The 15,744-nt window shown below is 42.6% G+C and overlaps 1 long non-coding RNA gene across 1 annotated transcript in view; it reads right to left on the bottom strand.

Moving 5' to 3' along the window:
* The window catches only part of LOC135201341 (uncharacterized), a 570,106-nt gene extending 555,085 nt beyond the window's left edge, over window positions 1-15,021 (bottom strand). Inside the window, exon 1 of the long non-coding RNA XR_010311507.1 lies at window positions 14,891-15,021. This is a non-coding gene — a long non-coding RNA (uncharacterized LOC135201341). The remainder of the gene's footprint in view (window positions 1-14,890) is intronic.
* Window positions 15,022-15,744: the final 723 nt, after the last annotated feature.

Below are 15,744 nucleotides of genomic sequence, written 5' to 3'. Positions count from 1 at the left end.
TAAGGAATTTGATTCTCTCGGATGATGGAGACTTGCTCACTAGTGTCGTCGAAAGCTCGGACCTGGTGGGCAGGATAGCGACCTCTTGGAGGTGCGACAAATATGGGGCCCTGAGCAGGGGGCCTAGAGTGGATGGATTTGTTACGGCCATAGCAATGGCAGAGAAACAGGAGCTTTCTTGGGGCATCCCGCCCAGGCAGCAGTGTGCCCATGCACTCTGCAGTTGTCAAGGAAACTCTTGCTAAAATCAGGCCTGGGCCTGTCGTTTCTGTTCCAATGGCTGTTGTTTTTGTTATTATGATTGGGTAGTCCATTTGGAGGAGGGGCAGCAGCTTGCTGAGGAGGATCTAACTTTGATAGGCACTGCTCCGTGATGTGACCTGGTTTGTTGCAATGCCCACACACAGGTTTCCGAAGAAGGTTATTGGGGCACTGGGTAGGCCGAGAGGTGGCAGCAGGAGTGAGGGGGAGAGCAGGATGTATTTTCTTTTTTAAAGAACTCTGCAATGGATGGTGGGTGTCATAGGCATCTGCCAATTTATAGCATTCCAAAAGAGTCGTCGGAGCCTTGTCCACCAAGTGGGTGGCAAGATCAGGGGGGGTGTAGGCAAGAAAGTCCTCTAACTGGAAGAGTTCTAAGACCTCCTCAACAGATGTTGCGTTGGAGGCCTTCGTCCACCTACGGAGTGCCGGTGTCTTCTTGGCTGCCCACTCTGTCCACGTCTGGTTAGCCTCCTTGGGCATAGTCCTCCATTATTGCCTCCACCGGTCTGGGGTCAATTCCTATGCCCCAAGGATTGCCTCTCGGACGAGGGCGAGATCTTGTCGCTCATTCAGGGGAAGGGCCTTGAATGCAGTCCGCCCTTTGCCAGCGAGATGCTTGCCAAGGAGGAGAGCCACTTCCTGAGGGGTTGGATTGAAGTTCCCGAACACCTGCTTGACATGATTGAGCCAGGTGTCGGGTTCGTTATTGTCCCAAGCCCTAATGAGGCCACCCATGCTGTGGAGGTGAGAGGGCGCAGGAGGCGTGGGACTCGGGGGTGCCAGAGTGGCACTCTGGACTGCCATAGTCAGTTCATGTGCCCTTTCTTTCTCCCTTTCGGCAGCTTGGAATTCTCTTTCTTGCGCTTCTCTTTCAGCCGCTTCTCTTCTTTCTTGCGCTCTTCTTTCAGCCGCTTCTCTTCTTTCTTGCGCTTCTCTTTCAGCCGCTTGGAATGCTCTATCAGCGGTTTCTCTTCTTTCTTGTGCTTCCCTCTCCTTCTCCCGTTCGGTTGCTCTCTCTTGGGCTGCTTCCTTCAGCTTATCATTCACCCAATTGATCAACTTTGCGCCCTCCAGCCCCAGGGCTCGTCCGGCTTCTGTGAAGGCCTTAGCCTCCTCCAGTGCTGCGTTACTGGCCATCTCCTCGGCCGTAAAATGCTAGTAGACTAGCCTGAGAATAATAGGGTGGAAAGCAGTTGCAAAATCAGCAAATGTCGCCAGAGTTATGCGGAAATGCTCGACGCAGACTTGGCAAGATGACCGTAAATCCCTGCAAACACAATTACTACTGGTGCGTAGTGCGGCGGAGAACTCAACGCCGGTAAGGGATTTGGTAATAAATATATCTGACAGGTAAGTTGAATGTATGAAAACAAAGGAATCTGGTCACGCAACGCATGGAATCCTCACATGAAAAGGTAGCAAATGGATGTCGTAGAGGCGGAAATCCGACGCCAATATGGGTTTGTATGGTAAATCGGAAAATAAACGTTTCCGTCACGAAATTCACGGAAACTCAACATAAAACATGAAAAATAAATGTCATACCGGCGGAAGCTTCAACGCCAGTACGGGTTGGTAAGGTAAAAAAAAAAAAAAAAAAAAAAAAAAGAAAAAAAAAAAACTCATCACGAAATTCACGGAAACTCAATGTGAACGTGACAAAAATGTTGTAAATGTGGAACCTCAAAGCAATTACGGTTTCCTCAACGCAATTACGATTTTGTAAATAAAAGAAAAAAATCTGGTCACGAATTCATGGAACCTCACATGAAAACGTGGCAAAAAAATAACGTAAATACGGAACCTCAACGCAATTACGGTTTTGTTAATAAAACGAAAAAAAATCTAGTCACGAAATTCACGGAGTCCTCACGTGAAAAACGTGGCAAATACAGTTGATAATAAAAATGTATATGGGACCTCCCTTTTCTTTGTTGTTTTTATGGATATCGTCTCAAGGATGGAGACGGGAAGTTGATAAAATATATTCTTTTAAGAGGAAAACCCAGGATAAAATAAATCTCTCTAACCCTATAAAATACACCGCCTTTTCACAACCCTGTTCCTTTCCCTAGCTCTGGCAAACCTAAGACCCTCCCGTCCACGAATCTAAAACCCTGGAGAATTAAGCACACGCGGCCGTCTAGACAATGAATCACAGATGGTTTCAAGGCCGGGCTGGGAACTAACATATGCCTTTGTTTGAAATGCAAAAGTATTTGCCCTTATTTGATTACTTTCTGCACAGAGAATAACGAAAAGAAAACTTTTACCTTTAATTTTGCTTATCCTACAGTTAAGAATGTTTTACGCTAACACTTTGTTTTTCCTTTTCTGACTTATTGACTCATCTATCCCTTAGATAGGGTAGGACTGCAGATGGGTTTGAGCCACGTGGCCGAGGGATTTAAAAATTCCTGTTTAGACCTGCGACGTTTGCCAGAGAGAGAGAGAGAGAGAGAGAGAGAGAGAGAGAGAGAGAGAGAGAGAGAGAGAGAGAGAGAGAGAGAGAGAGCGTGGTTTCACATAAAAAAATAACACTAAATATCTTTACAACGCAGGATTCGCGATTAACTAGCAATTCACGAAATATGGTACTTATTTTCGTTTTTTGAAACTTACTCCCTAACCTCTATTCTTCATGCAATGGCACATAACATTAAAATATCTCTCTCAAGCTATAAAGGCAGTCAGATTTATATATCCCTAACTAGAATACCTAGTTCTACACAAATACGTACTAGAAAATAAAATAAAATTTACCTTATTCCTGTTGTGAAGAATTTGAAAACCTTGCTTTAGCTTGCTCATAAAAATATTAAGAATTCAGATTAGTTTCTTTCGTGATTTTTAGCTTAACAATCGCTACTATGAAATCCTGGTTTGGGTCACCAATATTTAAAATTCCACGTCTCCTCCTAGAAATACAATTACATTGAAAATTTAGGCCTTGACTGGAGGACGAGGGGTTTGAACAAAGAAAAAAAAAACTGAAAAACTAAACTTCCCAGGCATAAGGCCGACTCTACTGAGGAGGGAAGAATTTACATAAAAGCTGGACTCTAGTTTTAAAAGCACTATATTTACATAAATTTACAGAGGTCCAGGAACACAAGGGGCCGGGGACTGCTCTCAATCCACCCGAGCACGTGGCGGGAGCAATTCAGCCAAGATGTTTAGAAATTCGCGCAACGGAACAAGATTGCAAGCTTCAAAGGATTTCCAATTCCTACCACAGCCAGGCACAGCATTTGTCTGCAAATAGAGGACATAGGCATAAGGCATGGGAGCACACAAGGGCGAACGTTACTCACTACTTTCTTTCAATCAAAAGGCCACTCATGGGGGGAATGAAATGACTGGGAAATTTACAGAGCAGGAACTATTTTGTGTCATAAATTCACTAGGAGGATGTTACTAGTATCACAGGGGAGTAATTACAGAATTGAGCCCAGATGGGGGGGGGAATGAAAACTGCACAAAGTTGCCTTGGAAAAAGGAAATGAAATACAGACAAAGGTAAAAACAATTCCCTGGTTGAAATGGAATTTCCCTTACAGTACCTTAGTAATGAGGCTGGTTGCCTTCTCCTTGAAGTCTCGACACTATGGACTTTTAAAATAAACTTGGGTCTTCCCAAAGCATGGGAAAGCCAGGCCCAGTAGGGAGGGGGGGGGGGGGGGGGGGGTGGGGGGGGGGGGGGGGGGGGGGGGGGGGGGGTTGGGGGGTGCGCGGCATCTGGTAAGGACTAGGTGTCTGACCTTGCCGAGGTCTGGTCTTCTTCTGAGGACTCCGCTCCTGGGTTCAAGGCCTTTTGAAGCTTTCTCCTGGTAAGCCCCTCCTTCAGTCAAAAGACAGGAGAATGGAATCCTCCAAAGCGGAAGAGGCAACATAGATGCATTAAACTTGAGTTAAGGACTTTATTTTTTTCCTTGGTTCTAGCTTAAAATCTGGAACAATGTATGTGTGTTTGTATCTAATATTTCCACCAAGTTACTTCATGTACATGCATTACTAAGGTTTTTTTTTTTGTTAAAACAGGAATGAAGTCCAAAATACAAAGCTACACATGTAAAAAAAGTCAATATACTGGAAAAAGTGAAAATAAATAAGGAAGAGCGCGAGACTACTGTTAATTAATGTATCCCAAAGAGGGTTTTTGACTGAAACTCTCAAATAAGGCTTACAACTCTAAATTATACCTTCTTTTCACTAACATGGCAATAAAAAACACAGTTAAACTACTCAAGTATATCCTGTTTGCAACAAAAACCAGTACACTAAAGTTTATTGCATTAAACATTAATGTAATTATGTCTAGCTTTAAAAGCTTGTCTTCTTGGTAAAAAAAAATTTGGATTTTACCATACAAAATAAATATAAATTCCTATCCAGCTATAGGGTATAATTGTGGTCTGCAGCACAACATCTATGACCTTGCTCTGGGGTATACATAACGAGCAAAGGTCAACTTGCCTGGCAGCCACGATTCTTAACCACTTCGCCTACATCTACGAAAATACATTGGTTCTGTGAGTTCACTGATGTTACACACCTATTACAGCTGCACGCAAGGTTAGGTATACTTGATTTTGGCCTATGTACTTCTAAATCTTCCAAAACTTAGGTATAGGGTAGATTACCACGGCAGGCCAACCAGGCCACCTACAATCAATGTTTGCCACCCTCCGAAAAAGTACATTATAACGCGTCCTGACACCCGAGATGGGCATCAGTCGCGACTTGTTTGTTGGTGAGAAACGGAGCTAAAGACCCTCTACTCTCCTTTCGAAGTAAGTATTTTTCTCCAAAGTTAGAATTAAGGCCAAATTTTAAGATTTAAACAGAGGGTACTGAAAATGGCGCCCACGGCAGTGGCAAATCTCACCAAAACGCTTTAGAAATTTTTTACTTACAACTAAAAATGTTTTCGAAGATTGACGCCATCTCGATGTTTACGGAGTCGCTTGTGTCAACAAACTTTCCATTTCCTGTGATAAATCCTCCGTCACAACCACTTGTACCCACAGACGCTGGAGCACTTTTATCACAACAATCGAAACACGATTTCTCACCAACAACAAGCCAGGAGTAAACAGCTGTTTTGGTAAAGAAATGACAGGAAGCGTGCTCTTAGCTAATTTTAAATAACGTAGTAAAACATCAATATTTTTTTACATATTTATGATGATTAATTTGAAAATATTCGTTATTGAAAAAGTAACTCGACTCTGACTCAAATTTAAGTAATTATTTTTCTGAATTAGAACGTTCTTTTAAGTCTGTATTATGACGTCACGACATCTTGACTTTCGTACCTATTGTAAATAATTGCTATACTCAACTGTCATTGCAGAACAGTTACCAGTTATTCATGCAGATTGTTATCAGCTATACATGTAATTGTTATAATCGTAATGCGCATATATATCTTTATTATTTACTTTTTGGATATATGAAGATGTTTTACTGCTGGATTATCGCCGTAGTGTGACGCAATCGTTTTCGGTCCATGGGCCTCTGTCTGTTTTCGCACCATAAAAAGAATTATGGGGCCGAATTTGCAATGACCAGAAGTCGTTAAAAGAGGAAAGTTAGCATTGAGGGGCATATGTTTTGACTGAGAAAAATACAAATTTATTCAATAGCTAGCTTGTAAAAAAATACTTGGTTATAAAAACTTGATTGACAACTAAGCAGCATGTCTACTATGGGTTTTCAGAGACAGTGCAAGCACGTTTTTTGGGCAATACCTATTTCTGTAACGAACACTCGTAACAGAACGAGATTTTGCTATAGTGCATACACCCAGTGCCGTAATTTATAAGGGTATCTTGAATCACTAATCGTAAAGAATAACGACACTTGTCCTTGTACCAAGAGACAAAACTCCATTATGCAGAAATGGATACGAACACGCGTATAAAGCTCCACCTACCCTCCCCCCCCCCCCCCCTCCACCGCCATCCCTTTTCTTCTTCGTTCCTCCGCCTTTCCTTCTCTCTCTCTCTCTCTCTCTCTCTCTCTCTCTCTCTCTCTCTCTCTCTGTTGCCATTCGGTATGTGTTGACCCTCCAAACTGGGTATAAGACTATCATTATTGCATTACTATGACAACTAGAATTCATGGAAACAGTTTATAATAATGGAACGGCATATGTGTGGAAGCCTCCACTAATGTGGCAACGATGATTTTGCCATTCTTAGCAATGCAAACATTAAAGCATTCAAACATTAAAGGTTACATTTATTTCTGGCATAACGATTATTAAGAATTCAAAATACTAATAAAGACTGAAATCAATGAAAAGTGCTAGCAAAAACAAAAAAGCAAAAAAAAAAAACGTAGTCGTTCCTCTATGCACTTTTCCGTATTCGTTCCTCTATGGTTTTCGGCAGCCAGATGTACGAAAACGTTAGAAACATTTGATTTTATCTACTTTTGAAATATCTGTAATTTTTCGGGGTAATTTGGTTGCAAAAAAAGGGATATAATACATGAATTAAATCAAAATTTTTAAATAACAAAGTAAATTTAAACTAAATAACGAGTAAAGTAAACAGTTTAGGGAATAAAAACTTTGCAGTTTCGTCGTCTGTCGTCGTCTGCTGTTCGTAATTATGTTTATGGCGCGCGCGCTTAGAAACCAGGAACAGCAACGGGTTTAAAGTGCAATGTGGAGTGAACTGAGACCAAAATATGTTATTGTTATAATACAATTAAGTTTGTTCATACTTACCTGGCAGATATATATAGCTGTATTTTCTGAAGTCCGACAGAATTTAAAAATTCGCGGCACACGCAGTGGGCGGCCGTAAGGTGGTAGTACCCATTCCCGCCGTGGGAGGCGGATATCAGGAACTATTCCCATTTTCTATTCATATTTATCAGTGCCACTGTCTCCTGAGGGGAGGTGGGTGGGCACTTTAATTATATATATCTGCCAGGTAAGTATGAACAAACTTAATTGTATTATAACAATAACATTTTTGTTCATGAAACTTACCTGACAGATATATATATAGCTGAATCCCACCTTCGGATGGTGGGAAGAGACAGAATAGGATTTTTTGGGAAACTAAATTAATAGATGATATATCTTGGTTCCTCACCTGTTAGCATAGCCGACTTCGTGATTACTGTCACCAAAGTCTACTTCTGCGTTACTAGAGTTGCCAGCGAGGTAGAGACCTGTAAATGCTGGTGCGCTCTAGATGATCTGTCAACGGGGGCGTGACCACAATGTGACTAGACCATATGACCATACTTCTGAGGGCACCGAAGCTAAAACCACCACCTGACCTAACCTATCAAAGTTAGTTCCATAACTTCTAGGCTAAAGAAAAGGAACGCGCCTCAAGCGCCACCCTTCAAAGTTAAAAGCACACCTATCCCTTTTCTATAGGATAGGATTCGTGTTGCTTCCTGCCCTCCCAATAATATATCTACGGAAATGTATGGTCCTAGCGACTTACAGATCTCAAATGTCGTCTTCACATCCCGTCGGGAGTGTGAAGCGAACACAGAGTTGCTTCGCTAAAGCGTGGCACTCAGGATGTTACTGAGTGTCATGCTCTGTTGAAATGCTTCCGAGCCGCGCCCTCACCTCTTGAGCATTCATATTAAGAAAAAATCTCAAATCTTTATGCAAACATAATGAATGAGACCTCTTAAAAGAACTCCTTGGCTATAATGCCAGGGTTTTTCTTGGACATGAACCAGTCTGGTCTTTACGGAACACCGCAGATTGTCGGGAGTGTGAAGCGAACACAGAGTTGCTTCGCTAAAGCGTGGCACTCAGGATGTTACTGAGTGTCATGTTCTGTTGAAATGCTTCCGAGGCCGCGCCCTCACTTCTTGAGCATTCATATTAAGAAAAAAATCTCAAATCTTTATGCCAACATAATGAATGCGACCTCTTAAAAGAACTCCTTGGCTATAATGCCAGGGTGTTCTTGGACATGAACCAGTCTGGTCTTTTTACGGAGCACCGCAGATTGTCCGTTGACCTTGACTTTCTATAGTTTTATCAAGATAAACTTGAGAGACCCTACAGGGCACAGGACTCTAATGCCCTTGCCCAATAATTTGTGCCATACCCTTGGTCTCCAAGCCTTCGGGTCAAGGGTTAGATAGGTTTTCGTTCTTATCAAGAACGGAAGGCTTAGAGGACAGACCGCATTATGTCCTTTAAAGCCAAAACCTCTGAAGATGGCTAAAACCTCACTAACCCCCTTTGCCGTGGCTAGAGCGGTTAGTAATATTAGCCTTTCTGGTCACGTGTATTAAGTTCGCAGAAAGGATAGGTTCGAAATGCTATTGGCATCAGAAACTCAGACTACGTCTAAGTTCCATGCCGGAACCTTTGATCCAGAGAATTTCAAGATCTCCACAGACCTCAAAGATCGTGAAGCTTTGTTGTTTGACAGAACCGAATCTCTGAGCCTAGATGCCGTCAACAACATATTTGCATATTCTACAATAGTAAGGACTTCTAGCTCATCTCATACTTCAGACGGAAAGATAGAAAAATAAGGAAATTCACAGAGGTCGAGTTGGAGGAATAGTCATTTCCCTCACTTACTCCAGAAACGGCCTCCTCCGATTGAACACTGAAAATAGGTCAGCACTGCTTTGCCTTGGCCAAGAGACTGCCATCTCTTGAAGATCTTATCGCTATGTACCGTTGAAGACGAAGGTAGATATTGAATACAACCTACGTCTTCACAGACGAAACGAGAGAAGGATTCTCAAGATTCTGAACCTGTGCTTACAAATGACTGAAAACGCTAACCGCTATTTCATTGCTGTCCGGTGAGAAGTCGTAGTTGCAATGAAAAGCGGGGCGTTCTTCAAGTAATGAAAACACAGGGGGAAGCCGCCTGAAGGACTGCTTCTCATGGGGCTGAACATTTGGAAGTAGAGCTGTCAGGTCGGAGAGTAGGCGATGTCTTTATGACATATCTGGTTAATTCGGGATGAACAATGAACAATTGTACACCTACGAATATGAGATATTTTAAAGACAAACTCAGATGTCTGCAAAATCATTCGCATTATCAGTGCGATGCAGCGGGAGACTTGTACAGACTTCTGTTACCGTGCGGTAAACAGTAAAATGAATAAGTCTAATAGAGATATCTCTGTTGAAAATTCTCGCATATCGAAGGCGATGGAATCTATCGTCACAGCAGTAGATGGTCCTTCATAATTGCGAGAATCCCCTTTAATCAGAGACCTAAGTCCAAGATTGTTGGGCAGAGATACGGTTCGGTAGTCAATCAAAGCAGGGGAGAGATGAGAGAGCATAAACAACCGTGCATCTCGGAGGCCCAGCTGATACTGAGCGGCTATCAGGCACAGGCAGTTCAATACGCAGAAGCAGAGCCTGAGCTCCCGCTGACTCGTCATCCTGAGTTGCCAGGTATTCCATATTCCACAAAGGAATGCGTTCGGCTAGAACCACCGAGCATAAAAGATATGCTCGAGCAATTATATTTAGGCGAAACGAAATTTCGGTAAATATAAAAGTTGAAATGGTGTTGTCGTGACAAAAAACCATAAGTATATAAAATTGAAACAAAAACTCTGGGAGGTTGCAGGCAACCCCGAGTTGCAGTTCAATTAGAATACTTCTCGTCTAAGTCGCAATCCGTAGAAAAACTATAGGATATGCGCCTACCCCTCGGACAATTCAACTGCTTAGTAGAATCATGTCGCGAGTTAATATAAGTAGTATATTTATAGGATTCTGAACAACGATCTCCATCCTAAATTCTTTCCTTCAAGAAAACAAAATAAGGATTGGAGATCGACCACCTTCGATCTCTATCAGAGAGTGAAGGAGAAGTCTTCCTCGAAGGAAAGCTTCAATGGTGAACAGAATACTAACTGCCTGAGTTGCCAGCTACTCCCTTTACGAAGGAATAGGTATGATATTATCGAGCAAAAGGAAACTCTCAAGCAGGCGTATTTAAACGAAACAGAATCGCTAAATACAGAAGAAAGCTGAGTTTGGTGTTGTCGTAACAATACCTGAAGAGTTGTTCTTACTCCGAAAACTCTTGGAAGGTTGAAGGGAGTGTCAAATAAATACATTAAGAACAACAGTTCTTTCGGCTTCTATCCGCAGAGGTAAATACGATATGCGTAAAATGACTTGACCCATGCGTTAGCAAAATGACGCAAAGATAAACTACATAAGTATTGTAGTAATTTGAACATCAAATTCTCTACTACATCTTTCCTCGACGAGGAAGAGAGAAAGAAGGGAAACCGACTGTCCACGTTTCTAATGAATGAGACCTTTTTTAAAGAACTCCTTGACTCTTTGCCAAGACTCTTTTGCCAAGAAAAGGGAGTAATATTCGAATAGAGATCATCAAGAGAACCGAGGATCGAAAAGGACCGTTCAATGATCTTATGATATTGGACATAAGACTTTCCTGGATCTAGTCTACAAGTCTTTTTCTTACTCCCCGGATGAGCTCTGAAACTGAATGAGAGCTCCTTCCGAAATTTGTTAATGAGTTTATCCGCTTAAACGATAAAAACGGTAAAATCTATGACAATGGAGAACTACCCCACCTTTATGAGGGGTTCCCCCACTTAAATGACAATGGGGAAAACGTCCTGACTTGACAAAACTATTAGCACTTTGCTAATAGGGGAAAACCCTTTAACATGACCGAAAGTCACCCAGGAATCCGAGTATATAATCTTCCCGATTCTCAAAGAAATCGATGAAGAGGAAAGAGGGATCGAAGAAAAAAATTCGGGTATTGTCTTTCCCCTAACTCCGAATCCTTTTTAAAAATTTCTGTAAAGAAATGTCCTCAACAGCAAATAAGACGCCTTCAACAAGTCTTTTCTCTCGCAAAGCGTCCTGCCGAGCTTCTACCGAAGCGTCCTGGCGAATGTCCACAAAAGCGTCCTCATAAGCGTCCTGCTGAGCGTCCTCAAAAGCGTCCTGCTGAGCGTCCTCAAAAGCGTCCTGCTGAGCGTCCTCAAAAGCGTCCTGCTGAGCGTCCTCAAAAGCGTCCTGCTGAGCGTCCTCAAAAGCGTCCTGCTGAGCGTCCTCAAAAGCGTCCTGCTGAGCGTCCTGCCGAGCGTCCTCAAAAGCGTCCTGCTTAGCGTCCTGGAAAGCGTCCTGCCGAGCGTCCTCAAAAGCGTCCTGCCGAGCGTCCTCAAAAGCGTCCTGCTGAGCGTCCTCAAAAAACGTGCTTAGCTACGAGCGTGTCTGAGCAGAGAACACCAAGTCTTCTGAACGACGTTTCAGAGAGGAACTCGTTGAGCGCCTTGATGCATGCCAAGGCCCGCCAAGAGGCGTCCTGGCGAGCGCCTTGCCAACATCTCAATGTTATGACGAACCGCGTTTTGCGTATGACGTTGAATATTTTTAAGGGACGTCCTCATGCGAGTCTCCATGGAGAGCCGCACGCTGCTCCTGAAGAGTGTGAACACTAAAGGAAGACGTATGGCTTTCGTCTTCCGCAAGGTGCTTGCCGAGCGTCCTGGAGAATGTCTCTACTTACAGGACGTCGAGCACCTCCAAAAGCTTCCTCACGTCTAAATTGCCCTTCTTATGCAGACCAGAGACATAAGTTGTTTGACTGTGCAAAGCAGCTTGCCGGCCGTCAAACTTATCAGCTTGCTTTTTCGAAAGTAAAGCGAACGTTACATAACGTATACGGAGCGCCATGAGGAGAGGAGACGAATACTGAGTTGCTCCTCCAAAAGGTGGAATCAAGAATGTCCTTGATTACCAAATTCTTTTGGAATGCTAGCGAGGTTGAAACAGCTCTAACTTCATGAGCGTTCACTCGCAGAGAGGCTCAAATCACTCTTCTGGCAAGATGAATGAGCCTCCTTAATAATGTATAAATGATGTATAAATGAGCTCTTCACTCACAGGAGGCTCAAATCACTCTTCTGGCAAGATGAATGAGCCTCCTTAATAATGTATAAATGATGTATACATGAGCGTTCACTCGCAGGAGGCTCAAATCACTCTTCTGGCAAGATGAATGAGCCTCCTTAAATGTCCCTTAGGAAAAGAGCCAGTGCATTCTTCTAAAAGGGGAAAATGTGGTCTCTTTACTCTTTCATCCTCTCGTGACGAGAGAGAGGACGTGAAGCGTCCTCTTCTCTAAAGCTTCTTTAGGGGGCACGAGTCCTTCCGAGAACTCCAACCCCTGTGTGGGGAGGACGCCTCGGAGGACGAGAAGCAATCCTTCAAGATTCGTGCACGTGCTCGATCTTCGGCAGCCTGGGAAGCGACATCAGGACCTGCCGAAAGGAAGCCAGATCAGCATGAAAAACCCGTAACCCTCCTTCGGCTTTTGACATGCCCTCTCCCTGGTTTCCTGGGAGTCCGACAGAGGTCTAGGCCTAGAGGCGTTATGGGGCCGATCTGGACGTTCCGCCCTCCTAACGAGAGAGAGGACGTGAAGCGTCCTCTTCTCTAAAGCTTCTTAGAGGGCGCGAGTCCTTCCGAGAGCTCCAACCCTTGCGCGGGGAGGACGCCTCGGAGGACGAGAAGCAATCCTTCAAGATTCGTGCACGTGCACGATCTTTAGCAGCCTGGGAAGCGTCAACAGGTACTGCCGAAGGACGCCAGATCGGTGGGGAGCCCCCGTACCCTCTTGCGGCTTTCGAACATGCCCTCGTCCTGAGTCCTGGGAGTCCTCCGACAGAGGTCCAGGCCTAGAGGCATTATGGGGCCGATCTGACGCCCCCTCCACAACACAAGGGGCACTACACTTCACAACACTGATTGGAGAGCGAGCACTTTAGTCTAAGATTACTTGATGTAATCCTCTAGCAGCACTTCTTCTAGGCCCGTAAGCCATACCACAGGGTTAGGCAAAATAAAAACTACAGGAGGTTAGAAGGTTCATTATTTCTAACTTCTGTTTACTGTGGAGGAAAACTCCTGATTCTAACACGCTCTAAAATGCGTACATGAAACCTGCTTCTTCCGTAATCAGTCACACATTACACTAATTACATTGAACTTATGCAAAGAAAACATGTAAACGTCATATCTACTAAGTGAGTGTCTACCGAAAGTTCCGGTAGCCTCACCTTACCATGCAGACAACAAAGTCTGAAACTAGGCTAACTAGCTTCAGACATCAAATGCAATGAAAAAATTTACGATAGCGTATGCCTAGCCACAAATCCAGATAATCGAAAGAATAATTAGGATACTTAAGCGGCTAATGAAGTTTTCAAAATCCTAGGCGGAGGTCTGTAAACAGTTGTTTACCGACCGGCGACAGAAAAAATATGAATAGAAAATGGGAATAGTTCCTGATATCCGCCTCCCACGGCGGGAAGGGTACTACCACCTGGCCGCCACTGCGTGTGCCGCGAATTTTTCAATTCTGTCGGACTTCAGAAAATACAGCTATATATATTATCTGTCAGGTAAGTTTTCATGAACAAAGTGTATAATAACAATCAAATAAGCACTGTGGAGTTTCAGTTGTGATGGCAGTAAGGATAAAAACCGCCGATTACAAGGTAAGAATGAATTCAGTTCAAACCATCCAACCCGGGATAACAAGTTTCCTACTTTCACTAATATAGGCAACAAAATGTTGTTTTATTGTGCTGATTACAACTGCAATCTTGAGTAAGATCAATAAACGTTACATATATACGCTAACATTGTTCAAATGAGTGCTGGGAAGGCTAGGGAAAGATGGTGGCCGTCACTGATGAGAACCGTCCATGCAAAACGTAGCCGCCATATTGGATTTCAAAACTGCCTTGAAAACATATTTTACGAAGAGCTCACATGCTTATTTTAGTTCGTATGGGGCTTTCATATATCACAATATGTTGACAAAACTTCAGTCTTTTAAATGGTATGCTTAGAGTTGGAATTGTATTCTTGTTTCACCAATTAAATATCGAGTGAATAAGACCCGTCCACCGTGATGAGGGTTGGCCTGTCGTGATATTCTACCCTATACATTCTGCACAGGCAGTCGGTCTACTACAGCAGCACCAAAAAAGCTACTACAAAACAACCTAAGCACATAGTAACACTTTAGATTGTAAGACTTTTTCAAACTTGTATATTCACCATTTTACCTACCGTGGCCGAATCGTCTGCTTGGCTCTCCTACGAAGCAGTAACTCTAGATGTCAGCAACACTAGCCTACCTATACCTAGCCTACATCTTTTGATTACAAGTCTTGCTAATTTAATGATGTCTTCAAAGAATCTACCGGGGGAAGTTTCCACTTTCAATAATTAAGTAGTCACATCGATCAGTCGCTTGGACAGATAGGCTAACCACGCGTAAAAATGTTAGAAATGTCAAAACTAGGCTATCCTACATGGTTCAAGAATAGTCTATCCAATTTAAATAAATTATATTGTACATGAAACGGAACTTCTGCGTAGCTAGATTTCGCGTTTAAGTTCAAATTTTCCCTAAAATATAGTCTAAGCTAAAAGCCTTTATGCAGACGTCTTCATTAGGTCTGGAAAGCCAGTTACCTAGTACCTAGCCTATATCGTTGCTATCCTACGCTGTTTCACTGCACGTTTTAATGGTACTTTACAAAATTAGGGAAGCAACGTCAGGGAGTTAACCCAGTTCTTACTCACGTCTTGAATGGTGGGCAAGCCAAAAAACGGACACGGGACTAATATTCGTGTGCGAAGTTTTAGTTCTTAGGTATTAACTTGAACATTTACACACCATCAAAGTTGTTTACATGTTGTTTTGAGAACGAGCGAGTGAGCGTGACAGCGTCATAGGTCAAATGAGAAATAGTCAAGGGGTTTATATTTAGTTACTAAATATTTATGTTATTGTAAATGTTTAAAAATTAATAATTACATATAAAAATATGATTTGAACTTTGATACTATTTCTTATTATTTTTAAAATGACTCAAGGCAAAAGCAACAAACACTGATTTGAATATATCGCGAAAAAATGGTTGCGTTAGTTATAAAAAGATATCGTGAATATTTATAAATTACAATACATATTGGTATCGTAACTTATGACTGTATACGAATTTTTATATGTACGTACATGTAATTTATATCATAAATGTATTCATTAATAAAGTAGACGAGATTGCAGTGAAAGTTACGTAAAATATAGAAAGGTTATAAGAAACAGTTCCGTGGTGTGAAATCGTAAACAATAGCTAACCGTTAAAGACCCGACTTCACTCCGCCCCTCTCGCAACCGTGCTGATAGTGTATGTTAAATTTCTCTTCGAATGTAAAACTAAGTGACATTGTAAGTTGTAAACAGTGATGAGTGACCAGATGGTAAACAAACTATAACAATTGCATAAAGACAATAATCGAGAGGAGTAATGACATTCGGGATGTAATGTTACTTTTGGCAGGCACACTCTACGCTGCGAAGAGTTTAGCCTAGATTAACAATGAGTCTACGATCAAGGAACATTATTTATGGCCTTCACTCCTAGTTTCCATTA

Source organism: Macrobrachium nipponense, chromosome 28 (assembly GCF_015104395.2).
Source record: "Macrobrachium nipponense isolate FS-2020 chromosome 28, ASM1510439v2, whole genome shotgun sequence".
Taxonomy (NCBI): Eukaryota; Metazoa; Arthropoda; class Malacostraca; order Decapoda; family Palaemonidae; genus Macrobrachium; species Macrobrachium nipponense.
The sequence above is the reverse complement of the archived record's forward strand: the minus strand, read 5'-3'. Positions and strand labels throughout refer to the sequence as shown.